This window comes from Falco rusticolus, chromosome 5 (genome assembly GCF_015220075.1).
Source record: "Falco rusticolus isolate bFalRus1 chromosome 5, bFalRus1.pri, whole genome shotgun sequence".
NCBI lineage: Eukaryota > Metazoa > Chordata > Aves > Falconiformes > Falconidae > Falco > Falco rusticolus.
Genome location: NC_051191.1, coordinates 46,613,833 through 46,631,583, shown reverse-complemented (window position 1 = coordinate 46,631,583; position 17,751 = coordinate 46,613,833). Strand labels below are relative to the sequence as shown.

At 36.0% G+C, this 17,751-nt stretch overlaps 1 protein-coding gene across 3 annotated transcripts in view; it reads right to left on the bottom strand.

Annotated features, from left to right (window-relative positions):
- The window catches only part of CDK17 (cyclin dependent kinase 17), a 96,769-nt gene that overhangs the window by 77,508 nt on the left and 1,510 nt on the right, over positions 1-17,751 (bottom strand). The gene's annotated exons all lie outside the window — the stretch shown is intronic.

Genomic DNA, 17,751 nt, shown 5'->3' with positions numbered 1-17,751 from the left:
CTGTCTAAAGAACAGGCAAAATAATCAAGCTATTAAAGAAAGGAAGAAGAAGAAAGGCAAAAGTGACTTCCTGAAAACCAATTACCTGACCTTCCAGATATAGAAAAAAAGAAGGCTTGGTCTAAAGGCAAGAAGTTGCAAGTAATTTTCTCGTTCAGTGGAATAAAGTGTCAGCAATGCTACACAACCTGTTTTATAGCATAACTCTTACTGATGATTCAAACAGAGATCGTGACCACTTAAACTTATACATTTCTTTGAACACATCACATAAGGAAGTTATAAGCTGTCTACCCCCACAAGAAAAAAAAACCAACCTACTATCATGACAACAGTTCAGAGAAGGGAATATTACAAGGACTGTCAAATATTATTTCCCATAAAACATTCTGTTATTGCATATTTTAGTACTGACACTTTTACTTTAGTTTTGAAAACGCTCAACAGGTGATGACAATCCAACAAAACACATGGTTTCCAAACAAGCTCTTGCTTCACACAGCCTCAACAAACACCTCAAGTTCAGCACGACACGGACTATTTTTATTCTACTTATTTAGAATATATTTTTAAATTGTATAGCAAATTCATGGGGTGAGGGAGAAATAACATTCACTGTTAACTCCCAATCACAGACGGAGGAACAGATTAATTGCTGAAAAAGCATTTGCTCGAGCTGCCGAATGTTGGAGTTAAATGGAACACGGAAAACTGAAAAGGAAAGGTTTTTAACCTGCAGGGAATAAAAAAAACTTCAAGTCACGGAGGGAGGTGACTGGAAGGCTTCACAGAAAGTTTTATAGCATTTTTCGCAACTAATTCCAACAAACTGCTGCTGTCAGTAATAGTATGCAAACCGATTACTTTGTAGCCAGCCCAGATACCGCCTCTGCTGCGACTGCAACGCTGACAGTGGCTGAAATCATGAAGACGACACACAAGCCACCACATTACAGTTGTGACAAACTTATTTCCTCTTTCCTCCACTTCCGTTTGAAAAGTGTTGCTACCTATGCTGTCCTCACAGCACGCCGAACCACAAAGAGAATTATAAGCTTTCAGAGTTTAGGTTTTTACTAAGTTTTAAAAGTGCCTTGGCCTCTTGCTGTGAGGCAACCAGGGTATCACGTGCCAACTGCTTCTGAATTGCAGGTAGCTTCCCACTCTGAAATGCCTCTATCAACTACGTAACATCAATACATGCTAGCTAGCCCAAGTCCAAGCAGATGACCCATGTGGAAAAATTCTCTGCCAGTAACATTAGTGTTGCCTGGCCCCCTAAAGATACCACTTTAGAAAAGGATGATTTCTTTTCATCTAAAATCTAAAGAAAGAATTTTGCTGTCTTCAGAATTAGAGATTAACCTGGCCTATTTATTCTCAAACTTCTTTAATTTTAGCCTCTATCACTATCTAATTTTCTTTTTTCCCCCCTGGGTGTAGGAGGCAATCCTACCCCCAGCTGACAAAAGAGATGGTAGGAGGTAGCAATTACTAATGAACTAGCAAGACAAGCTCTTCATTATAAAGCAAGAATTTAAGAGAACCTCAATAAGGAGAGGAATACCCACACTTTCCTTTGGTGGCAATAGGATGAAAAAACATTTTGGACTCCCCAAGAGCTCTAACTGCATTCCCAAACCGATGCTTCTGCCATCACACCTCTCGTGCTCAAAATCTGGGTAAGAAAGCACAAACACTTGTACATGTATTCAGAGCATGTTTTCCAGACTCATACCAATTAGTACTTCCCTTCTGTTTCCTATCACTTGAATAAAAACATTGGGAAAGATCCAAATAATGACATTTTGACAGCAAAAAAGCAAAGGCATTCCAAGATTACCAAAGCAAATCCGACACAAACCAAGCATGGAGGTACTTCTTTTCCCAACACCTAATTTCCCATGACATGCTTCTATGAATTCTAATCAGAGATCATATGCTTCCCACATGCAACAAATTCTGTAGGTGCAGATCAACTACCTTCCCAAGAATCAGTCTGTATCTGAAATAAGCTTGAAGAACTTCATGAAGTGTTAGGGACTAGGGAAAAATAACAAATACTGAACATGCAAACATAACTATATGCAGTTTGCATGCCTCCACACATAGCTGATCTTAGATTCATGAAAAGAGCAGAACTCATGCAGATAACATTTATACTACACCTGTTAAAGCCATGCCTTCAACAGGGAACAAATGAACATATTTGCACATTTAACTTCTGAGCTGAAGTAATTAAGCATAAAACTACCTGACAACCTGCTAGAAATTTACTACTTGTCCTATATTAGACATCAGAGGAAAAAAATAATTTAAGAGTTCACATGCTGACTGTCAAGACACACACACGAGTCAGGATGCCCTAGGGATGAGACTGACTGATCTATGCAAGCTGTCCTTTTTCCCACATCCATCTTCCACACTTCTTGATCACTCTAACAAGACTTCACAGTGAAAATCTCCATCATGCCATTAAAGAAATACACATCTAGAGTTAAAAAAAAATATTTGTTTTTTGAATATATATGTATCATTGAACTTATATGTTAAACATTCAAATCTGATTCACAAAGCAAAGAAAGGTTGGGACCAAAGCTTTTTAAGCCTATTCTTCCTACACACACTCTGCACGTTGCACAAATCTATTACAACTGCATTACATAAACCAAGCATCCTGCTTTTTTCCAGACTAGGTTAGCTCTTGCTTACCATTCAAACATGACAGTGTAAGAGACAACTAAGAAAGCCCAGCAGAAGAGACTTCTAGGTGATCCAAAATCTAATATAAAGAAAATTAACCTTTTAAAGGCTCATGTGTATCCCAGCAAGATGACATAAGATACCAAAATATAGTAGGTCAAACTAAACTCTTATTTGGTAGAAGGAACACAGCTTTTGAGAGAAAAACAAAACTGGACTCTTAAGAACTATTAAATTAAGTTACATAAATGTAGCGTCCCAATGCAGTTGGTATAAGCAAAGGCCAAGTACACTTTTTAAGCCAAATCTGATGACTTCTTAACACTTGAAATAATACTCTACATCTCATATCAGCTCTTTAAAATACACATTAATATATTTGCTTCACAGTAATACAGAGCAAACTGAACATCAAAAAAAATAAGGGAGGCAAAGAATCAAAACACAGATACTGCCTTTCATACTAGTAAGAAGCCTTGCTAAACTTTTCATTCTCAGGTATAGTAAAAGTAAATCCAGTTCTAAGTAACACACTGAACCCCTCATACTCAAACACTCATTCTTCAAAATAAACTAAAAGCAGGAATAAGTACTGGTGTCTTTCTGCTACTATCAAAACTATTATTCCATCTACTGCTCAATAAACAACTTGTGACCTTCATTTCCACTGCAGTTCGCGTTTTGCAAACCGTCAGCAAAAATTCTTATTTAATGTATTTCCTTAAGACATCCCAATAAGCAGTTTGTTTTGTTATGACTCAGAGGACTGACAATTTGTTTCACAATTTATTATGATACTTGAGAAATTGTTCAAAATGTTTTAATTATGTACTATCCTAACTGACATTTAGTAAAACACGATGAGGATATGAGGAGTAAGTATAGAATAAATATTTCATATTAATTAGGCTTGTAATGAACAGGTTTCACGTGATCACTTAATTTATGTCCAGTGTCAAAGTATCCTCTGTAAGAATTACCTAATTTAGTCACCAAGTCAACTGAAAGATGTAACCATCTCCCTCCATTATGTAAACACTACATGTATTTTGCAGAGCATCTTGGAGGACAAATTGGAAAACGTGCAATTTTTTGGAATGTACACGTTTGAAAGAATAGCAGTTCAACACATTAATGCTTAGGTCGAAGTGCACATAGAGCAGATAGCTTCATAGCAAATAACTGACACAGGAGAGAGATGACTAATCACAAACTCCACTAAACAGCATTAAATTAAGCTACCACCCAGAGAGGAAAGTGCTGCGTGTTTCCCACCATTTGCAGCCATATTGTGGGAATCCTCCTTTGGTGAAGTCTGCAGAGCAGGAAAGGTGCCTTGGAGCACCAGGCGATGGAAAAAGCCATCTTTTTACCTCAGGCTCATGACAACCATATTGCATGGAAAACACAGCACGGGGACAAGGCTAAAGCAAGTGGAGTTAGAATTATGCATGGCCATTTCCAGTTTACTTTTTCAAAAGTCTACTTTTGTTTTCAACCTTGTGTACAGCTTCAGAACAGCTTGGTACTCAACAAACACAAATCTATCCAGATTTTGCATATAAAGACATTCACCAGTGCCACCAGAGCTGGCTTACAATCAGTTTTTCCACTGCATCTGTAGAATAGCAGGGAATAATGTCAGACACAAATCTTCAGTTCAAGAACCCTTTTTAGAGTATCAAAGCAAAGCTCTTGTTTGTGCCTTACAACTTTATGAACTGAAAATAAATGTCGAAGAACACACAGATTTACTAGCATTTATATGTACAGGTAGATTTAACTAAGGAAATACCTTACCATGGAAGAATCATGCCCACATTGGTATATAATCTAGTCGGTAATGACTTTTGGAGGTGACAGTAAATAAATATTCACGTCAAAGCTTTTTCTACTCTTAAACTGCAACTTCTTTTTCTCCTTAAAACAGATACAGCACAAACAGATGAAATATGCACCCTGTATGTTTATTCCTCTGTAGCTCATCATATTCTCAACCTAATCTAGACCCTAGAAACAGAAACCTTTATCTTGGTAATAACACAAAGTTTTTATAGAGTCTATGTCTGCTGACTAGGAAGACCAAATGACCACGTTAGTGACACTACAGACAGGAACACAGGAATTTACCAAATACTGCTCTTTGAAAGAAGAGGATTAATACAAAGATTCAAGATGCTTTTCTGAGCTTTGAGGTAGCAAGCTAGTTTTATCATTAAAGAATGCACCCACCAGAGCCACAAGAAGGGGAGAGATGGTTGACCATGTCACTGTCCCTGTCACAGCCAGGCTACAAAGAGCCCAGTCCCTGGATTGCCCTAATCCCTGTCAGCCTTACATACACCCACACACCCAGGACAGGAATGCCAGTCCTAGAGCAGGACCACCTTTTGTAAAAAAGCCTCAAACTTTGTTTTTAATCCAGGTTATTTGTGTTGATCTGATTGTATAAATAAAAACACTGAAGACATTGCTATTTTCATTAAACGATCCTAAATTACATTGCATCATTTTGTTAAACAGTATACCACATACTACAGATCAGGTTAATTTTAGCATTGTATACCATTTCATACAAAGAAAGTTCACTTCCCCCTTTAAAATGAACAACTAACTTTGAATAATTACAAAGAGCTGTTAAAGAGCAACTTTCTCTTTTAACCCTACTACATTATTAATACTGCTGTTTTGAGACAAGATGTCTAAATCTGAGACAGTTTCACTACCAACAAGAACCCTATTTTTAATTGATTTAGTGCTTGTATTAAGTTTCTACTTCAGCATGACAAAGACTTGAACAATCTTTATTCACACAGTGGATTATTTAAAAAAGTGGTCCAGGTACTGCCCATGCAGTCAAGAATGTAAACACAGATACTGCCGATGACAGCACTTATGTCTTAAGAGAATTAATTTACTCTCTCAAGTGCTGCTAGAAAATTCTGTGTAATGAGCAGTGAAAATACTGAATAAAGCATTTATGATTTACATAGTATAAATCATATCCTGATATGCCAGACGTGCATTTATAGTTTATGTACATGAGGCATGTTAATCATGAAGTGTGCAACAAAAGTAACTGCAAAAATTGCTTACAGAACATGCTCTTGCATGTGTGAAGAAAATGTGGTTGCATTTACATCTCATTTGCTATATACAAATTTCACCCAGCCATAAAATTGCAATTTTAATCTCCTCCTCCCAATATACACGAATGTTTCACTAAAGAAATACCTAAAATTTCTGCTGCATCTTTCAAGTAAAAATGGTCCCAAATACATCATAAGCAGGGTTTTCAATAGTCCAAAAGACAAACTGCATCTAAAAATAGGTCATATTTAATAAAGTTACTTCCAGATCTCTCAAACAAAATATACAATGGCATACAGTACAGAAAGCCTACTAATGCTTATCATAATCCTAAACACCTATTTTCTACAAGGTCATAATGATCTTCTGTCCACCAGCTGCTTTTCTATTTTCTACGAATTTAACTAACATTTAATATAGGTCACATTTTCTCTTTTTGTTTGAATTTGGAATTAGATTGCACACCACTTCTAAAACAAAAATCAACATTTTAAAAAAATTCAATGTAATAGATATGCTGTCTCTAGTATCTAAACGACACAGAATTAAATCATTCTACAGGGCAATCTTCTATTGTTTTCAAACATAGCTTTCTCATCCTAGGAAATTATGTAAACTGGAAGAAATATATATAATCTATGCTAAACTTGGTTTAAAATACATAATTTTCAGATGAAGATTCCAGCCTTCAACAATACTAATAAAAGCATTCACACCAGCAGAGCTCCAAACAGTATCTGCAAAAAAACCTGAAGTCCGTATTATATAGTGTTACACTGTAGAAAAATGAATAGCCCTAAATATTGCATTATTGCATACTGAAAAATCCTTTTAAAATCCTTTTAAAATTAATCATTTAAAATAAATCAAAAAGTTACAGATCAGAAGCCACGTTTCAATTGTTATTACAGCAACAGAAGTTCTTAACATGTAATTATTTGAGTAAATAGATTTCTGCACCACATATGAAGGAAAGAGAAAAGAGCAAGGAAAGCCTGGGCTGAGAATAAGGTTCGATAACTAACTTTACCACTCAGTGATGCTAGATGGGTGAAGCAACACCAAAAACATCAGCTTTGCCATCTGATGAGCAAGGCAGACGAAGATTATTCTAAGAGCTTTTAAAAAAAATTAATCTAAAATTCATTTAAAAACATGAATCTAAAATGCAACTATTAATAATTTCTAGTAGCATCCAAATTACTAAAACAGACAAGGACAAAAAACGGATAAGCTGCAAAGATTTATGCATACAAAAATGTTCAACAACAACACAGCATGCCTCTTCCGATGCTCCCTACTGACATTTTCTAGGAAACACAGAACTTCCCAAAATACTGATAGACAAAAAAAGGTAACAAAACTATACTGGAAATTAAGGAGAAAAGCCACTTTTTGCCTTTAGGAAGTTTAAACCTTATTAATAAAGTCCCAGTATTTGTTTCATACACTTAAAGCTTCAAGGTATTAAAAAAAAAAAAAAAAAAAAAAGAAAAGAAAAAAAAAAAAAAAGAAAAGAAAAAAAAAAAAAAAAGAGTAGTGCAAGGCATTTCATAGCATAATTATATCTCTGAGACCAGCACTACATTCATGGGTACAGAGGTACTGAAGTGAACAGTATTCTGCTGGATGGCTGGTCAATGAAAAATTGTGTCAGAACCGCAGACACAATTAAACTAGTATCACTACAAAACAAAGCGTTAGGACACACAAAATATTTCTCAGCCTCAATTCAATTTCCTCTGTCATAAGACTTTTGATGCTGCAGAGCATGGGTTTGAGAGCAATTTTTTTTTTGAGAGCAACATTATATTATTCAGTTTACAGCATTTCGTGACTGAAATTAAAAAAAATGGATACCTGGATACACCCTATGGCCTATGGAAGTTCAAAACATCTAATTATCCTTAGAACACATAATCAGCATGTTTCATGAATAATACTGTACCCAGCATCTCTCAAACAAAACCTGCAGTACAGGGATCTAAGAACAGATTTACATACGCTGTTTTACTAGATAAACACAGATGTCTGACTTCTTAGATCAAAATATTGTTGATAGCACACACAGCAAAGCCCTAAGACAACCCCTAGGCCTTCCTCTGGATTAAAAAACAAATAGAAAAACCACCAGATTCCCAGTATTTCACAAGAAGACACGCCAGTAATATCCGATTCCAGATGCAGCATGCTCGAACTCCATCATGCTCTACCTGTGAAGCTTTCCTTTGGTCCTAGCTATGCACGCCTTCCCTCAGTTCTGACACCTGAATTCATCCCCTCTGCTACCGAACAAAACCACACCTATCCCTAAGGTTTGGTTCAAAAATACAGCAAAGCAACCCATCCAAGGAGGATAAACGGGTATTACTAAAAACAAATGTTCACCTCTATGCTGTAAACCAGAGTGCAGCTTCTTTGTATTTCAGACTCCATCATAAAGCTTCCTAGACTTCGTGACAAAAGAGCCATGGTAACTCAATCCAACTGAAATACTACTACCTAGCAGAAAAAAGTAAGGCTTCTGCACACTGCGGAAGGAGCTTTGTCAGGAGTTAAACAAGATGAAAAGACCATCACAATTGTCTCCCACTTTTGCACAAAATGTAACATGTTATTTTTGCAAAGCCTCTTATAATCATACAGAGACAAATATTTTTAAATTAGAACATAACACAAATAACGTGGCAACTACCACAAAATTTTGAAAGGGCATTAACCCACATACATTTCTTTATCCCTTTTAAACCTCTGAACACAATGGAAAAATATTCCATTATGTCACTAGGATCCACTAACAGTTAAATATATTACCTTTGGGGTGTGGCTCTTCTCATAAAAGTGACTATACAGAAAAGGAATTTTCTCTGTCAACAATTTCACTTCCTGTGCTTTATCAGAGGTTTGAAGGGGTTTTTTTCCTCCTTAAGTGACAAAAGACTTTTTTTTTTCCCCCCAATAGTCTAATACTGGAAGCTCTGTATACTCGATGTAGTTAAGAGACTATTTCCTGTAGAAGACAGTCAACAGGACTGCCTTCCAAGTCTGTGTTTCAGGCCTGTTTGGAAGCAGTGGGGTTACATATGTGTTAGCTCTGTAGGACTGGAAAGGGTCCAGTGCAATTAACAAGACTGAGGCATAAAGCATTAATGTAGGTTAAATAGTCCAGGATAGATTAATTTACACTGATACAAAAAGACTGAGAGCAAGATACTACCTAGCCACAGAAAAGGAGAAATCTACCCTTTTGTGTTAGTATAAAGTTGGATTGCCAGTATTTTATAGCTAGACCATCCCCACTTCCAGTCGTTTCTTATGAATGTTTACCAGAACCTATACCACCAGGTTTTTAGAAACTGCCAGAGTATTATTTCTGTTAACAGGTCTCTGCAGTAAACCCTATTAAGGCTGATTTTCAAAATGTCCTCAGCACTCACACCCTGAAGACCAGTACCTTAAAGAAGCCTCAAGTTAAGTGATCAAAAACTGACATAATACATCCCTACATACTTCTTTAGCTACTTATGCACTACTTTCCATGAAAACTGGCCAAAGTCACTGCATAAAAACTGCTGCAGTTATATCCTAAAATAACTTCTTCAACAGATTATCTAAACTAGCGTAAAACTTGGCAAAAAATGTCAACCAACCCAAGGAAATAATTATCAATATGCAAGTAAAATAGAGATTGTACATCCTATCTTCCAAGCAAAACCAAAAAACCCCCTCTGAATTAAGATACAATTTCAGTTACCAAGAGCAAATATGACAATCCAATCATGTAAAGACATAAATTTACAACTAACTTAATGTTGTGTAATGTCATTAAAAACTCAGTAATGAACATGAACTGCAGGTGTAGTACATGCCCTATGTACTACAATTCAATAGGCTTACTTTATCATGGAGCATATATACTGTAAGAACTAGGTTCTCATAATACAATAAAACAGATAATTTTTGTTTGTCCTTGCAACCCTGTTTTCTGAAATGCCATGAGACAGAAAATAAAAACAGAGCATTCTGCAACCTATTTCAATATTAAAACGTACTATTGCTACTACTCACATGACTGGAATTTTAATTCATGATAAGCACCTGCAAGAAATAGTGAAGAATAAAGAAAAATCTGCGTATTTTCTTGCTTACATATTAAAGACCCAATTGCATAAATTGTGGGTGGGGGGGATCACACTATTCATCTTTAGGCACCTGAGGCACTTAGGACACAGTTTCGTATCAGGTCTGGGGTCAATTAACAGTTTCCACCACCTGTAAGAAAATGCTTGGCTGCATCACCCAGCCACCCTCCCTTCTTCACCATCAACCATGTAATTCCTGCCCTCTCTTCCCTCCAGTACTTTCCAGACAGTAGTGGAAACCTATTCAGTTTACTGATACAGCAAAAATTATTCTATATAGAAAAAAATTATTCTATAGCAAGCACTTAATTCCGCTCAAACTGTAATGCTGTAATACAAAAACAATGACTTGATGATCTCCCTCCAAGGTAAACATGGAAAGAGAGGTAGCTCTATATTGAGATCTTTGGATTACCCTCTGAACCCATTTCTCTCTAGTGATTATAGAGAGGAGCATTAAAAAAAAAAAAAAGGCGGGGGGGCAGGGCAAAACCCAAATCAATCGATCTGGCCAATTTATATTTAAAATTTGAACAAATTATTTGCCGAGAAAAAAAAATATCCAGGTTTTATCTACCCACTCCTAGAACCAGATGATTATAAAGGATATAGACCAGGGGTCCTCAAACTTTTTAACCAGGGGGCCGGCGCACGGATGCAGTGGCAGGCAGTCACCTGCAGCTGCTTGGTTTCCCCCCCTCAACCCCCGGCGGGGGGGGGGCGGGGGTGTCTGTAAATACCGGGGGCCGGACTGAGGACCCTGGGGGGCCGTATCCAGCCCGCGGGCTGTAGTTTGAGGACCCCTGATATAGGTATTTTGTTAAGACGCAGCTACAGGTGCAAATCATCACTGGCCATCCATTGATCCCCAAAATAACTTTTAACAATGACAAACAACTTAGGACTAAAATCCTTCAACTAACATCTACCTCTTCCATTACCAGAAATACTCACAAATACCAGTAAACCTCCTACGATGTACAACCACCAAAAAAAAAGCCCATTTTAAAGGAAGCAGGTTCAGAACACTGTTAACAACACTCAATGCTTTATATCTTATCCATAAACTAAACCCAAACACATTTTAAAATGCAGTAACTGAGCTTACTACCAAAGCATATCAAATCCATACGTTCAGAACTCCTGATCTCCTTCGTATTGCTCCTAAAATACTAAATTTGCATAATTTGAGAAGAAATGCATATACCAATTGAGCAAACTAATTACTATACACCATTATTTTGCTTCTGCTGTGCTGTCCAGAAAAAAAAAAAAAAAAAGTGTATGCTAATAATGAAAGGCCTTCTCCTGCCTAAATACCTTTTAAACCTTTTTTTTTGGCTTATGGATCAAGCATTTTGATTTTAAGAATTATACTGAGAAGTGTCAGAAACAAGCCACAATAAAACATTCAGGTTAACTGCAGTCCCTGATAAACAACCCAGAATTACAAGCAGCAGGTTTAAAAATACTGTGACTTGTGCAAAACAGGAACACTGTAAGCTGTTTATCTTGTTTAATCCTGAAGGTAAATAGCATAAGCTTTAAAATATTTTGCTTCTTCGTCATAACCTACTGAATCATATTGACAAAGGTAATGAAATACTATGGAGAATCTTAAACTTTTGGAATTGCGTCTGAAATTGCTTTATCTCAGTATCACACAGGACATTATTCTCAGGAATGCTCAGTGTAAATTTCAGTGATTTAATCCAAACTGTAGCTTCAATGAAGCCAAAGATTTAATCCTGTCTCTCCTGAGGTTATCAGTTCTTCAGAAAAAAACAAGTACCCTGCACAACCTCCCTACTGGGCCCCTTTAAAGTATGACTGCTATAGTTACTATTTTTTTTTATTGTTGCCTATTCCGAATTTTTTTAACTCTTAAACATAGCTCAATTTCAGCTTATGTAGTTCAGTTTTTAAATATTATTTTCAAGAAAAAAATATTTTCCATTTCTGCAGATTTCTTTTCTCCAACATTAACAATTTCCACACCAAAAATCTTCTTTCCGTTCATAAATCCCACCTCAAAGATGTACCCATATTTAAAATTAAGTATGTATTTTATAAGATTTATCAGTAATTATTTCCCCGCTGTGCCTTCTTATTCAGTACCAAATTAAGTTTCTGGGCTGCTTTTTTACACATCATTTTTAAAAGACTTTAGTACAGAATATATGTTTGCTATATTTAGCAGTTGAGGACCTCCTTTCCTCTCTGTACAACAGGAAAGCTCCCCTCCCATCTGCTCAGGATATTAAAAAAAAAAAAATAATTACAAGCTGTTGTTTTTCCATTGACTCTGCAGAAAGTGACTATTATTTGCATGTAAAAACAAAAGTAAAGTTGAACCCAAATGCCTATTATAACTTCCATCGGTTCCCTGACACAGGCAAATGGTCACAAGACACCTGCTGGCGCAGGGGCATGGGGATGACAGCAGCAGCCAGCAAAGGGGAAAACCACCACGGCTTTAAGCAACAGCGCCGAAGTTACGCCAGTTTAAATTGGCTGTGGAGCAGCAAAATTTCTCATAGGCAGCACCTGCCCAAGCATCGTCTCCCACAGTCATACAGAGAGACTTAAGTTTTATATTTAGTTTTCAGAGCAAACATAAATAAGGTGAACCATGAAGTAGTTTCACGTTTTATAAGTAGACACTTAAACAATTTAGTAAGATATTTATGACAGAGCTTTAAGACTGAATAGTGCTTAAGAAGGAAACAAGCCTCTTGCATACATAAATACTCTGCCGCTGTTTATAAGAACCAGATCTTGATAAAGAGAGAACAAACAGAGGAAGCTGCTCTGGCAATAAATTTGGGATAGACCGAAAAAATGGCTTTTAATTTTCCCCAGGTGAACATATATATGGCCACAACTTTTTTTGACTATACAATGTTTATGAATTATATATTTAGAAATTAAATTTTGCTTCAAGATGTAAAGAAAAGCAGTGGAAATAAAATGTATTCCATTATTTCATGACTGATTCTCTTCCTCTTGTATGTTATTAATGAATTATTAATTGTATTTAATATCTTTCAAAACTAAAAGCTTTCCCTAAAGCCCACATACTGAATCCAGTTCAACACTAAATATCTTTTCTGTATTATACATGCAAAACTATTCCAAAGCTTTACAAAATAAATTCCCAAACTAAAAATTAGTATTAATAGTTGCTCGTACTTTGTTTTAATTACAAAATAATTTATGTTAAAAGTTAATACACTGTATTCAATCTTTTAAAGCCTGATATAAAATGCCACATCAAGTAACATCAAGCAAACAATTAGGAAACTGCCATTTTTCTAAGCATCCACGCTGCACTAATGACCCATTCTGCAGTATCCATTGTTTTCCCAATTTTCTGCAAGCTACAAAAACAATCAGCAATTTTCACTGGCTTTCACTTCATTAGTGGCAATGCCAGACAGCAGGCACTGAGCAGGTTTCCCAGTGCTCCTTCATGAACGTACTTTGATGATGAGAAGCCCTCATCATACAGTTATATAACAACAACTATTTATAGTTACCCACTTGATTCACATTATCTGCCAAGTTTTAAACCATTTCATATGTAGACACTTGATCTTATCATTTTAGTTCCTTAATCAAAATGTCACATAACAGGCAAGTAAAAGGTTTCAGAGAAGCCTGTCTGCCACATCAACAATATTGTATCACAGTTTTTAATCTTATCAGGAGAACCAGAAGTTAATTTCACAAGATCAGTCTTCTATAAATACACGCTGAACAAGTTACTTCCTTTACTTAACCTCCTGTCTGTCAATATCCATTACTATGCATATTACTTTTAAAACCACTAAAAGAAACCTTAAGTTGTGCTGAAATTACATAATCTCTCAGAGTTCTGAGACATACTGAAAACATGATCAGCATTAACACTCCAGAAAGCATCCGATCAACTTCTACTTAACACACAACTTCAGTGGCAGCTGTTTAACACCCTCAGGTTCTCTTAGGAAGTGTCTCAGAGCATCCCATGTGACTATCACTGGTTTACTTCTGAATACAGCAGTATTTAATGCACCTCTTCTGAAGATCATCAAATGCTAACATTTTCTTTAGCATTTGTAGCAAGCTGATGGCTCTGTTAGAATTCACTTTCCTCCCAAAACACGCCTTGCCTTATCGTCATAGTTGGTGACAGCATGAGTTTTCCGCATCACAGTCTTCGGCTTATCTATCATATTCACGTAACTTCAATTTTTTTACATTTTTGTAAACTGGCTTCTTTACTCCTATAGGCCACTGCAAACTTTTTGACCTAAAAACTTTTCTCTCAACTACAAGACAGTGGGTTTGCAGGTAACTAATATTCTTTGATAACTCTTAGTAACCCATATTTCCCAAAGATCTTTATTTTAGTGAGCACCAATTAGCAACCATTACTGTAAACCTCATCAAATGTTACCTTTAACATCTTGCACATACCTGAACAACATGCAAACAAGTCAATACTTCCCAATCAGTAAGGGAAGAGTAGGCAGGCAGAAATACTTGGACAGAAACATTTCTGAAAGACCACACAGGTTAGTGCAGTTCACTACGAAATAGGTGTATCAGCACAGCTACATGGCTGCAAAATGTGCTTATCCACTGAACACGGAAAAAAAAGTCACAAACTTTAACACTAACTGAAAACATGCAAGTACCCTTAGTGAAGCTGACAAAATGCAATGTTAAAAATCAGAGACCATCGTGCAACTCTACCAAGCCTTGAAAACAGCAGCAGACAGAGAAAGTAGTACAATTATGAGGTACAGATCATAATTAAATGAAGTATGATTAGAGGGCACAGAATAACATTCACTTATGCATGATACCTTGCCAGTCCAACCTAAAATACAAAGACAAGCAAAACTGTAGCTAGGAGTGTAAATGAAAGACATGTTGTTTCTTTGTTCTGGAATAACACTGCCTTGTTCATAATATATGTGCAACTAGTTGTACCAGAGAAGATAAATAAAAAAATTAAGGGAAAAAAAGTCATAATCAAAACCTAGGATAAAACTGTTCTTCAACTGACTGTGTACTTTCAAGGTATTACAGAAATGAGCAAGCAGAACATTGTCCTGAAATTCAGAGAAGCCTTCAATTGTTTATTTTAAAATGTTATAAAGTTGGTATTTTCCCTTTTTTAAAAATTATGCCTAATTCTGCCTCACAACATGAAAAATTAAAACATGATTTGATAGGTATTTCTTCTTTTGCTGCATTTTCTGATGATGCCATTCACATTTTTTTCCCCTCTAACATTCATGCATACCCGACAACCTGATGTCCCCTACTGAATGAAATTTCTAATCCTTTAAAAACAGGCACCAGACCACAAAAGCCCAAATATGCCAGTAAGGCACAGTTACAATGAGTTCAAGTATCAGTGTGCCTATGGCATAATACAGTCAGATAGAGGGGTATAACGATCTCCAAGGAAGTGGCAAAAGCCTTATTATCCAAGGACTGATGTATGAAAAGCTGGCCTGATGCAAATTACCTAATCTATGCATTCACTAAGGTTATTGTTTTCCATATAACTGGATCACAGAACTAACGGAGAACTCTTCTTTTTTTCATGTTCTTGTGCTCCGCATTGGCAAACTAGCTCAAGTTCCAGTTTTCTTTAATCCTTGTACTATCAACAACAGTTGTTAAATGCTTGATGGTTAAACCGTTCTTTGTAGACACTTCAACTAGCCAGTTCTTCTGAACTCTGGAGATGACATCGCCACTAAAAGGAGTTCAGGAAACCAACAACTCTAGAATTGCTAATCCATCAGGTTAGGTAACAGTGCGCATGTATGGATTTGTATTCAATACAGAATTATAAATAGTCATTTGTCTAAACAAGCATTAACTCTTGAGAGAAAAGTTGTTAAAAGCATATCACGACTCTTCAACAAAATACACAGGAAAAAGAAAACATCCCACACAATTAGTGGGCATTTCTAGGAATCTAGTACTTCTGGCTGTATCTGTTCTTCCCCACTTCATGGGGAAAAACATTACCACGTATACATAGTAGGATATATAACATTTAGTAAGTTTAATAAAAAGCCCCCTAGTCTTAGACTTTTAAGTTTTTTTTTCAAAACCAAATGAAAACTGTTGTCTAGCAATGAAAATATTTAAAAATAAAATGCTTTTACTTCTAATATGCAAGGTAGCCTGTACATCAGTATGTGAATAGGCACAAAAAAAATTTTCCAGTTCTCACACTCAGAAGGAAAAAGTCATTGCTACAATTATATGCATTGCAAAAAAGACAACAATCACTAGCAATACACTGGTTTAGTTTGTTCTTTACACTTGAAGCGTTAACTGTCAAGTAAACTTTCGGCATTTTAAAAGCATTTTTACATGCTAAAGTTGTGGAGTAATGTTTTATATCAAATTCTGAAGTGCTACAGATTACAGTGGAGTCCACATGCCTCTGCAGATACACATTCACAGCTTGGTGTAAAAATAATTAAAAAAACCCAAGCATTAAAAAGCACACATCTAAGTGTTTAAGATACCTGTAATTTAAGGGCTGTAAGCAACATGCAGTGAGTTTATGCTAGAAAAGCTTTATTATTGAGCTTGATTTTTAGATGTGATCTTGTCCATATTCACACTGCACCAGATAAAGCATTCAATAAGGACACAATTAGTATACATGCCTTTTTAAAATACAGCTGATTGGCTTTCTTGGCCAACAAATAAAAGCTGATCAGGACATCAAATATCAACAGCTCCCATTAAATGTGAAAAGAGGGTAAAAAGCAAATGCCTAAAAAAGTTTTAACACAGATATTGAATCAGTCTCCAGCAAAGCCTCTCCTGATTGCACTTTTTAGGTGCAATTACTCAAATATACCGTACTGAATCAAAACTTACTAAGACCAGTGAAACATTTTTTTTTTCTTTTTGCAGCAGGCAGTCATTTAAGGCATTTGAAGACTTTTTATTTTAGTAAGCCATTAAAAAACTCTGCTTATTTTTACTGTAAGAGCTCCACGTTGTAACAATAACACAGGCATACAGAACATCTTAGTATCCATGTCATAAGCTGCATCATACTTTCACACTGCAGTGTCAGGCAGAAATTTAAGCCAGAGCGATTCAGGGGAGAAACAGAGCCCTGTCCTGGTTTTCAGTTGCTCTAATTATATATCAAGTATTTCACTACACCTTAGTGGCATTTTACATATTAAAAAGATCAATTAAAGCACTACATCCTTAGTCAAGCTTAAAATAAATGCCTAGCCACTTTCAAACTATAATTTGCTTTAGACAACACAGGCTCCAATTTGCAAACTCTTCAGTATGGATGCAGGCAGACCCCACCTACTGATTTGTGTAGAGCTCCATCCCGGGTAAACACTGGGCTACACCACACAATATGCAAATACAAGGTATGAACTTCACTGCGTTATCCCTCCTAAGAATTTTTGTAAGCCAGACTCATTATTGTCAAAGGAGTATTTAAATAACACCATGAAAAAAAAGATGCTTTCATCTTTCAAATTTAAGTGGACCTTTTAACTCCAAGTTAACATTATAATGGTTTCTCTATACTAGAGAAGTAAATTCAGTTTGCTCTTTCAAGTATAAATTTTTAAGGAAATTTTTCACTATGCATTTCAAACATACTATTTTATGTTTTCATATCTGTTACTTCTGTGTTAATTATTTAAAACAAGTCTCTCACATCACTTACTGAAGTGCAGATATGAATAACAAAAGCTGTGTATGAGGATACAGAATTACTGCAACAAAGCAATATAGCAATTTCTTTAATATCTTA